Here is a 10,588-nt window from a genome sequence, read left to right as displayed (position 1 = left end):
TACTTGGGAGGCAGAGGCAGGAGAATCGCTTGAACCCAGGAGGCAGAGGTTGCAGTGAGCCAAGATTGCACCACTGCACTCCAGCCTGGGCCACAGAGCAAGACTCCATCTCAAAACAAAAAAACAAAAAAAAAACTGACCCTTTCACCTCCTCAGGGAACATCTCCGAAGAGTCAGTCCAGCTTTGGAACTCCCCACAGGGTTGACTGAGGGCTGGTTGTGATTACACTGCAGCCCACTTTCTCTTTCTGCCAATTTTGCTTCCATCCTTTTCCTCCACAGGTCCCAAGACCGTCTACCATTGAAGAGGCATTAAATAACCAAGGGAATGACTCAGTCGGTTGATGTCAGCCAGCTTTTTCATTAGCCACCCTAGTCCTGACACAATGGTTTCATAAACAGAGGAGACATGGAAGCAAAGAAGGAGGCTATCCATGGGCCCAACCACATGATGTCCCACTTACCGTTGTTAATCTAGCTACTGTCACAGCCCCATAATCACCCTGACACCAACAGAAACTGTTGCTGAAACTCAGTACAACAATATCCCTTGAAGATACCAACCAGCCACTGGGTGGCAAGTTGACCGTATTGAACTCTTTCCGTAATGAAAGCAGCAGCCATTCATTTTCACAGGAAGGGGCAGGTAGTCTGTATATGGGTTTGCCTTTCCTGCCTGCAGAGTCTCATCTAACATGACCGTCAAGGGCTTATGCTGTATTTAATCCACCAAGGTGGCATTCCACATATCATTGCAGCGGACCAATTGACCAACTTTATAGCAAAGGACATATAGTGGTGGTCACAGGACGATGGAATCCACTGGGCCTATCATATGGCATACCACCCAAGTTACTGGCCTCATAGGCAATGGAACAGCCTATTGAAAGCTTGACTAAAGTGCCAGCTTGGAAGTGATACCCTGTGAGGATAAAGTACTACCCTTGGAATGCTTTTACACTGTTGGTGGGAGTGTAAATTAGTTCGACCACTGTGGAAGACAGTGTGGTGATTCCTCAAGGATCTAGAACCAAAAATACCATTTGACCCAGCAACCCCATTACTGCATATATACCCAAAGGATTATAAATCATTCTACTGTAAAGACACATGCATACATATGTTTACTGCAGCACTATTTACAATAGCAAAGCCTTCGAACCAACACAAATACCCATCAGTGATAGACTGGATAAAGAAAATGTGGCACATATACACCATGGAATACTATGCGGTCATAAAAAGAATGGGATTATGTCCTTTGCAGGGACATGGATGAAACTGGAAGCCATCATTCTCAGCAAACTAATGCAGGGGTAGAAAACCAAATATCACATGTTCTCACTCATAAGTGGGAGTTGAACAATGAGAACCCATGGACACAGGGAGGGGAACATCATACACCAGGGCCTGTCAGGGGGCAGGGGGCAAGGGGAGGGAGAGCATTAGGACAAATACCTAATACATGCAGGGCTTAAAACCTAGATGATGGGTTGATGGTTGCAGCAAACCACCATGGCACATGTTTACCTACATCACAAACCTACACATTCTGCACATGTATTCCAGCACTTAAAAAAAAAATTTTTTTTTAAAGCTCTACCCTCCAGGATGCAGTAATGACTGAAGTCAGTCACCATTATATAGTGCTGTATCCCCAAGGAATACCTGGGAGAGGAATCCATGGTGTGGGAGCAGCAGTGTCCCCACTTGCTATCAGTCCTGGTGACCCACTAAAAGAATTTGTGCTTTCATCCTCACAAATGTAGCCCACAGGGTCAAAGGTCTTGGTTCCCAAAGGGGAAACATTTCTACCAGGGAACACAGCAAGAGTCTTCATTGAACTTTAAGCCACATCATCATCCAGGCACTTTGGGCCTTTCATGCCAAGGACCAGCAGGCAAGGAAAGGATCCTGGTTGGGGTGATTGACTCTTATCAAGAGGTAGTCCAGCTATTACACAATGGAGGCAGGAGGCATATGTTTGATACCCAGATCATCAAATTGGACATCTGTTAGTACCAGCTTGCAAATTTCGATGGCAAATGGACAAGTGCAGCAGCCACACCTTGAGACGGTACAGCAAACAGGGACCAGAATGCCTCAGTTTTGAGAGTCTGAGTCACCCCACTAGGAAAGTCACCTAAACCTTCACAGGGACTCGTCGATGGTGAGGAGAATCTAGAATGCACAGCAGAGGAGTGGGGGGATGAATATCACCTATAGCCTCAAGACCAGCTGCAGCTGCAGGGAGGCTGTAGTTCATCCTACCAACCCTCCTTTCACAAGTCATCCCCAGGAAGAAAGGCCCACCAGTGTCCCGAAGGAGCCACTCCCAGAACTCTTGTAAAGTAGATCTGAGTGACACTTGCTGTATTAGGCTGTTCTCACATTGCTATAAAGAAATATCTGAGACTGGGTAATTTATAAAGAAAAGAGGTTTAGTTGGTTCACGGTTCTGCAGGCTTTACAGGAAGCATAGTGCTGTTTTTCCGTTATGGTGGAAGGTGAAGGGGAAACAGGCATGTCATATACTGAAAGCAGGAGCAAGTGAAGGGAGTGGGGTAGATGCCACACACTTTTAAAACTGCCAGATCTCATGCGAACTCAGAGCGAGAGCTCACTTATCACCAAGAGGATGGCACAAGCCATTCATGAGGGACCCACCCCACATTCCCCTGTGATCCCAGCACCTCTCACCAGGCTCCACCTTCCAACATTGGGGATTACATTTCAATCTGAGATTTGGGTAGGGACAAATATCCCAATGCTATCGGGATAGCTGTGGACTTCCTTGCCTGGGTCATAGCTGTCATCCCTCTGGCGATGGCTTCAGCTGAAGAGAGCTGCCTCAGTCTAAGTCTGGCCCGTGCCGGGCAGCTAGTGTATGGCGACTGATTGATGCCCAAACCTATTTCCTTTTGTTCAATGGCTGTTGATTAGAGTGCCCCTTGTAAACTTCCTATGTGCTAATCTCCATCTCGCGGTTGGCTTCCAGGGAACATCTTATCTGTGATAGTCTCTCCAGTGTAGATTATAGTTTGCAGAAGACAGCAAACAAGCAAAATAGATTTGTCATTTGTACACTGAAGGAAATGAACAAGATGCAATGATGGCAGATAACAAGGAGGTGTACCGGGAAGAGGTGACAGTTAAGTCGAGAACTATGAACAGATAGAAGCCAGCCATGTGAAAAGCAGGCAGGAGAGTGTGTCTCAGAAAGAGAAACAGCTCTGATGAAAGCTGATCACAAAGAGTCAGGCATGTTTAAGTATCACCCAGAGCTTTGTAATCTTTTTAAAAGTTTTTCTGTGGCCAGGCGCAGTGGCTCACACCTGTAATCCCAGCACTTTGGGAGGCCAAGGCGAATGGATCACCTGAGGTCAGGAGTTTGAGACCAGCCACGGCCAACATGGTGAAACCCTGTCTCTACTAAAAATATAAAAATTAGCTGGGCATGATGGCGCATGCCTGTAATTCCAGCTGCTCGGAAGTCTGAGGCACGAGAATCACCTGAAGCTGGGAGGTAGAAGTTGGAGTGAACCGAGATCGCGCCACTGCACTCCAGTGCAGTGCAGCCTCGACCTCCCCAGGTTCAAGCAGTCTCCCACCTCAGCCTCCCAAGTAGCTGGGACTACAGGTATATGCCACCATGCCCCACTAATTTTTTTGTAGAGACAGGGTTTCACCATATTGTCCAGGTTGGTCTCAAACTTCTGGGCTCAAGCAGTCCATCCACCCTGGCCTCCCAAAGTGCTAGGATTACAGATGTGAGCCACTATGCATAGCCTAAAGGATTTTATTTCAAATGCAACGGGAAGCCTTCAAAGAGTTTTAAGACAAGAGAGTAACATGCTGTGATTTACATTTTTAAAAAATTCTCTCTGGATACAGTGTGGAGAACAGATTGGATGGGGGGGGAACCATTAAGAAGGTTATTTGCAGGGCGGGGCGTGGTAGTTCATGCCTGCAATCCCAGCACTTTGGGAGGCCGAAGTGGGTGGATCACGAGGTCAGGAGATCAAGACCATCCTGGCCAACATGGTGAAACCCTGTCTCTACTAAAAATACAAAAATCAACCGGGTGTGGTGGTGTGTGCCTGTAGTCCCAGCTACTCAGGAGGCTGAGGCAGGAGGATCACTTGAACCCAGGAGGTAGAAGTTGCAGTGAGCCGAGATTGCTGCACTCCAGCCTGGGCAACAGAGCAGGAGTCCATCTCAAAAAAGAAATAAAAATTAAAATAAAATAAAAATGTTGTTGCATTATCAAGGAAAGATACCCACCGAAAGTCTGTCTCTTCACACCAAACCATTGTCCAAATGCCCAAGACCCTGGAATTCCATGCCCAGACAGCTCCAACCCACTTCCAAGATTTGCATGGGCCTCTTCCCTAGGTCCTCCTCAACAGCAGACTGCACACACCTAGAGCCATGGGGTGGCCTGTCTGTTTGTGGGGAATGTGGACAGAGTTTGGAAGAGAAGTATCCACAAGCATGTGGGTGAAGCCCCTTGCAGTGCCAGATGAAGCCAAGATTGGAAATAGAGGGGGATGAGGTGAAGGGAAAGGAGCCAGGGTGGTAATCACTCCCTATTCTGCCAAGTTCCAATATGAAACTCCTAGGATTTCTAAATTCAAGGTATGGCCATCCAAGTCACTAAAAAGCTGTATCTGTCAAGATAGGAGGATAGGCTGGGTGTGGTAATCCCACACATGTAATCTCACATGTAATCCCGATGCTTTGGGAGGTTGAGGCTGGAGGATCATTTGAGCCCAGGAGTTTAAGACCAGCCTGAGTTACATAGCGAGACTCCCATCTCTAAGAGAATAAAAAAAAGAATTATCCAGGTGTAGTGGTGCATGCCTGTAGTCCCACCTACTCAGGAGGCTGAGGCAAGAGGATTGCTTGAGCCTGGGAAGTTGAGGCTGGAGTGAACTGTGATTGTGCCACTCCACTCCAGCCTGATGGATGACAGAATGAGACTCTGTCTCAAAAAAAAAAAAAAAAAAAAGGAGGATAGAACATACTTTATTTAACAAGTTGTTTGCTTGATTTCTGACTTAAAAATTTTTAGACATATTGTATCCCCCATTTGTAATTTTGCACTGGGTCCTACAGATGTTCAGGATAGCCCCGAAAGTCACATTACCTATAAAGAAAATAAGAGACCAAAAACTGGTCTCTTATTTCAAACAGTAGATAATGCACAGCGGATAATGCAACATCTTCAAAACAGAGGGGAAAATTTCTGTCCATTTAGAATTCCCTATCTAGTTAAACTGGTATTCAAAAGTGAGGATAAAATAAAGACATTTTCAAACCAGGACTAGAAGAATTTCCCACTCACAGACCCTTGCTGAAAGAAGTCCTGAAGGATGTAGTTTATTTATTTTGAGACAGAGTCTCACTCTGTCACCCAGGCTGGAGTGCAGTGGCGCAGTCTCGGCTTACTGCAACCTCTGCCGCCTGGGTTCAAGCAATTCTGCCTCAGCCTCCCGAGTAGCTGGGACTAGGTATGCGCCACCATGCCTGGCTAATTTTTTCGTATTTTTAGTAGGGACAGGGTTTCACCATGTTGGCCAGGCTGGTCTCAAACTCCTGACCTCAAGTGATCTACCCGCCTTGACCTCCCAAAGTGCTAGGATTACACGCGTGAGCCACTGCACCTGGCCAGGATGTAGTTTAGAAAGAGGAAAAATAAACCCAGCAGAAAAGATCAGTATGTGAGGCTTAATGATGAGCAAAGAAATGACTGATTTTTAGAGGATAAGCACAGAGTGGAACTAGACTAGTACCTAGCAATCAAATGAAAGGTGAGAGGCAAGATTCACAGTTAAAACAGTCTAAGATCTTTATGATGTAAGGTATACAATTTAAACTTTTTCAGCTATAACTTTTTAATTTTTTGGAAAAATTTTTAATATTTTTTTTTTGTGTGGAGATGACGGAGGCTCACTATGTTCACCAGGCTGGTCTTGAACTGCTGGCCTCAAGTAATCCTCCTGCCTTGGCCTCCCAAAGTGCTAGGACTACGGATGTGAGCCACCACACTGGGTCTCAGCTATAAATTTTAATATTTTTAAAGTAACTATCTTAAGCAAATATGCAAAAAGAAAGAAAAAAAGTGAATAGGATGAAAGAACCCCTCCCCCCAAAAAGCAAAACAAGTTTAGTTGGTAGAACATATAAAATAGTTCTCATTTCAATATGAAAACAGGCACTAATTTATTTTTTGTAAAACTCCTCTAACCCAAACCACTGACTATAAAATACCGCCTCTGCCATAGTTGTCCCCCAAATACAAGTTATTATTCATCTGTGAAGGAAGCTTTATGAGAGCTGTTGCACTTTATTCTTATAAAACTCCATGAAAGATAGACATTAAAATGTTGCGGAAATCTCATAAACTTGGCTTTTAAATGAATGAGTCAGTCATCAACAGCTATTTGCACAGAACTTTACTCTTTTCTCTGAGCAATACAAAGAAAACAGGACAGTCCCTCCCATGAAGGAGCTTAAAATCCGATTTGGCAGAAGCAAGCTGTATAAACTCACCTGGAAATAAAACCTGGGATAGAAGACAGCAAATAGTAAAAGGCTGCAATTGGTATAACCCTTACAAGTCTTGGAAGGTTTTGACTCAACACATGAAATCTGAGCTTTAAGAGAGGTAGAATTTTGTTAGAGAAAACTGGAGACTGGCATAAGCATAAAGTACTAAAACAACAGAAGGTGTTAGAACCAGGACGGAAGATATTTTCAAAAAAGAAGGGTAGCTGGGTGTGGTGGCACATTTCTATAGTCCTGTAACTGCCCAGTGGGTTCATTTTCCCTGCTGCCCAGATAGAGCTGATTTATCCAGACAAGGGAGTCATGATACAGAGTTTAACTCACACAGAGCTGGCTGACAGGAGACCAGAGTTCTATTATTACTCAAATCAGTCTCTTCAGAGATTTAGAGACTAGGGTTTTTCAAAGACAGTTTGGTGGGTACAGGGCCAGTGAGTCGGGAGTGCTGATTGGTTGGATCAGAGATGAAATAATAGGGAGTCAAAGCTGTCCTGCACTGAGTTGGTTTCTGGGTGGGAGCCACAGGACTGGTTGATGAGACCAGGTGAACCCATTAGTCGTTGAACTCCCATTAGTCATTGAACTCCTGACCTCAAGTGATTCGCCCACCTTGTCCTCTCAAAGTGCTGGGATTACAGGCATGAGCCTGTATTCAAAAATGCAAAAACCCGAAAAGACATCTCAAAAGGCCAGTCGTAGGTTCTACAATAGTGATGTTATCTGCAAGAATAATTGAGGAATTTGCTGATCTTCTGGCCTTCACAATAGTGGTTGGTAATATTTTAGCTAAGCCTATATCTTAATAGAATCCAGGCCCCTCCAATCCTCCTAACTTGACCTTCCATTAGGTTTACAAGGGCAGTTTAGTTTTGGGGGAGGGCTATTATCGTTTAAACTATAAACTAAATTTCCCCCAACGTTACCTTGGCCCACATCCAGGAATGAGTGAAGACAGCCAGCCTGTGAGACTGGAAGCAAGATGGAGTCAGCCATGTCAGATTTCTTTTACTGTTGTAATTTTGCAAAGGCAGTTTCAGCCCCAGCTACTCAGGAGGCTGAGGCGGGAGGATCACTTGAGACCAGGCATTCGGGCTGTAGTGCACTATCATGGTGGCTGTGAATAGCCGCTGTACTCCAGCCTGGGAAATGTGGGACCCCGTCTTTAATTTAAAAAAAAAAGGACAATTCCTAATGTGTCATGGGATTACAGTTTAAAAAAAAAAAAAAAGGGCAATCATTTTGTGAAATACTGGGAGAAACCATTGAATGAATCATAATATGGACTGAAGTAATCACAAGGATGAAATAATTGAAAATACTGTTTTCAATATGACACCAACTTGAATATTTTGTCTAATTTCCCCCCGATATGCCATTAAAATTTTCAAAAAATGTAGCAAATATAAATACAAGATGTTGACTTTCTGTGAGTTACATATATGAATAGCTTAGAGTTTTCCTGCTTCCACACACAACTTTATTTCCTAGACTTTCTCTAGCTTAAAAACATCCTGCAGACAGAATCACCATTATATTGCTTGTGTTTTAAGTTCAGGGCTGTAGGCTTCTGGTTTGTAATACTGAGAGAAACGCTATTAATAGTGTTTCTAAAGGCATAAAGCTTTCCTCCAAGCCGTGACTCAGGGACCAAGCCTCCTTTCATTTTGTGGCCCCGCCATCTTCAACAAGTGTTTTCCAGGGTCTTTGCAGAAGGAGAAAGAAAAAGGAGGACCACTATGGGAGATGTGTGTGAGTTTAGCCTAGAAGTAGCACGCCTCTCTTCCTTTTGTTACAGTAGGTAGGTAGGCAGACATGAGCAGGGCAGGAGAGCACCCCCACACCACAACCAGGAATGTCAGGAAACCATCAGGTAATGGTCAGCAGTTGTTAACTGTCTCTCTAAAATAATTGGTTGCAGCCAGCGCCAGAGAAAGGCAGGTTCCCAATAAATAGAAAACACCCGAAACTGGTGATCACCAGCTTCCTGGTAAGATCTCAGAGGTTGGGCGAGTGGGGTCAAGCATGAAAACTAAGAGGCAAAATGGCAGAGTTTAACCAGTATATGACCTTCCTCTAGAACACTCAACTGGTAAGGGAAAAACGCCTCAAGTGAGCACGTGCACAACTTCAGTAAACACACTGCACATGCGGCGCCTGCCAAGTGCTGGCCGGCCAGTGTGAATGCAGACAGCCCACCTCTAAGGAGGAACTGGGAGAAGAGATGTAACCCACTGGAAGCACGCCAGTGTATAAAGCCCAGAGTCAAACGTCAGACTGTGCACTTGAATCTCTCACGTTGCCTGCTTGACCCTCTTCCAAGTGTACTTTTTTTTATTCCTGCTCTAAAACTTCTTAAAGACTTTCACTCCTGCTCTAAAATGTGCCTCAGTCTCTCCCTCTGCCTTATACCCCTCGGTCAAGTTCTTTCTTCTGAGGTGGCAAGAATTGAGGCTGCTACAGACCCATACGGATTCACTGCTGCTAACACTTTTCACGTTCCAGTGATCAGGACTCAGTTGCATGGTCACAACTAACTTAAGTGAAGATGGAAAATGTGGTTTAACTGTTTGCTCAGGAAGAAAAAGAAACACTTTAGTGAACAGTTGGCCAGTCTCTGCCATACGTACTTTCTTCCCATTTAATCCTAACAACCCCATAAAATATGTACTATAACTAATACCACTTTATGGATGAGGACACTGAAATCTTTTTTACTTGTACAAATGTATGGGGGGGGTACAGGTGAAATTTAGTTACATGTATATAATGTGGAGTAATCAAGTCTGGTTTTTTTGTTTTGTTTTGTTTTTTGTTTTGGTTTGGTTTTTTGTTTTTTGTTTTTTGAGACAGGGTCTTGCTCATGGCTCACTGCAGCCTTGACCTCCCAGGCTTCGGCAGTCCTCCTCTCTCAGCTTCCCCAGTAGCTAGAACTATAAGTGCACACCACCGTGCCTGGCTAATTTTTTTTATTTTTTGTAAAGACAGAGTTTCACCATGTTGCATAGGCTGGTCTCTAACTCCTGAGCTCAAACCATCTGCCCACCTGGGTCTCCCAAAGTGCTGGGGTTACAGGTGTGAGCCACCATGCCTGGCAAGAAACTGAAATTTTGATAGGCTGATTACCATACCTAATACCTCACAGTTAATAAATGGCAGAGCTCAAACTCAAACCTAGGCAGTCTAACTCCAGAAAGCATATTCTTTAAAAAGCTACTATAACATGCCTGATATTCCTTTTACTGAAGAAGAGTATTTAAGCCTTTTTTAGTTGTAAGAGGCGTATGATAATTATGGAACTTTAAGTAAATACAAACCCATCATTTTGGAGAAGATGATACTGAGATTTAGAGGCAGAATGTTCTACCAAAGGTTAAATCATTGCTGCCCATGTACCATACCATGTAAAGTAACATTTTTTAAAGAGAATACAATCTTGACCGAGCGTAGTGGCTCACGCCTGTAATCCAAGCACTTTGAGAGGCCAAGGTGGGCAGATCACTTGAGGTCAGGAGTTCAAGACCAGGCTGGCCAATATGGTAAAACCCCGTCTATACTAAAAATACAAAAATTAGCCAGGCGTGGTGGTGGGCACCTGTAATCCCAGCTACTTGGGAGGCTGAGACAGGAGAATCACTTGAACCTAGGAGGTACAGGCTTCAGTGAGCTGAGATCACGCCACTGCACTCCAGTCTGGGGGACAGAGCAAGACTCTGTCTCAAAAATAAAAATAAAAATAAAGAAAATACAATCTTCACAACTTAATAACTTATGTTATTCTTTCTAAAAATTAATTTCCTAAACCATGTAGTTTAATGTGATTTAATGTAGTTAAATCCAAACATTAAAACTTGTTTCTTGAAGGGCGCAGTGGCTCACACCTGTAATCCTAGCACTTCGGGAGGCTGAGGTGGGCAGATCGCCTGAAGTCAGGAGTTCGAGATCAGCCTGGCTAACATGGCGAAAACCTGTCTCTACTTAAAATACAAAAATTAGCCGAGTGTGGTGGTGCATGCCTGTA

Source organism: Mandrillus leucophaeus, unplaced genomic scaffold (genome assembly GCF_000951045.1).
Source record: "Mandrillus leucophaeus isolate KB7577 unplaced genomic scaffold, Mleu.le_1.0 Scaffold338, whole genome shotgun sequence".
Taxonomy (NCBI): Eukaryota; Metazoa; Chordata; class Mammalia; order Primates; family Cercopithecidae; genus Mandrillus; species Mandrillus leucophaeus.
Note: the sequence above shows the minus strand (reverse complement) of the source record.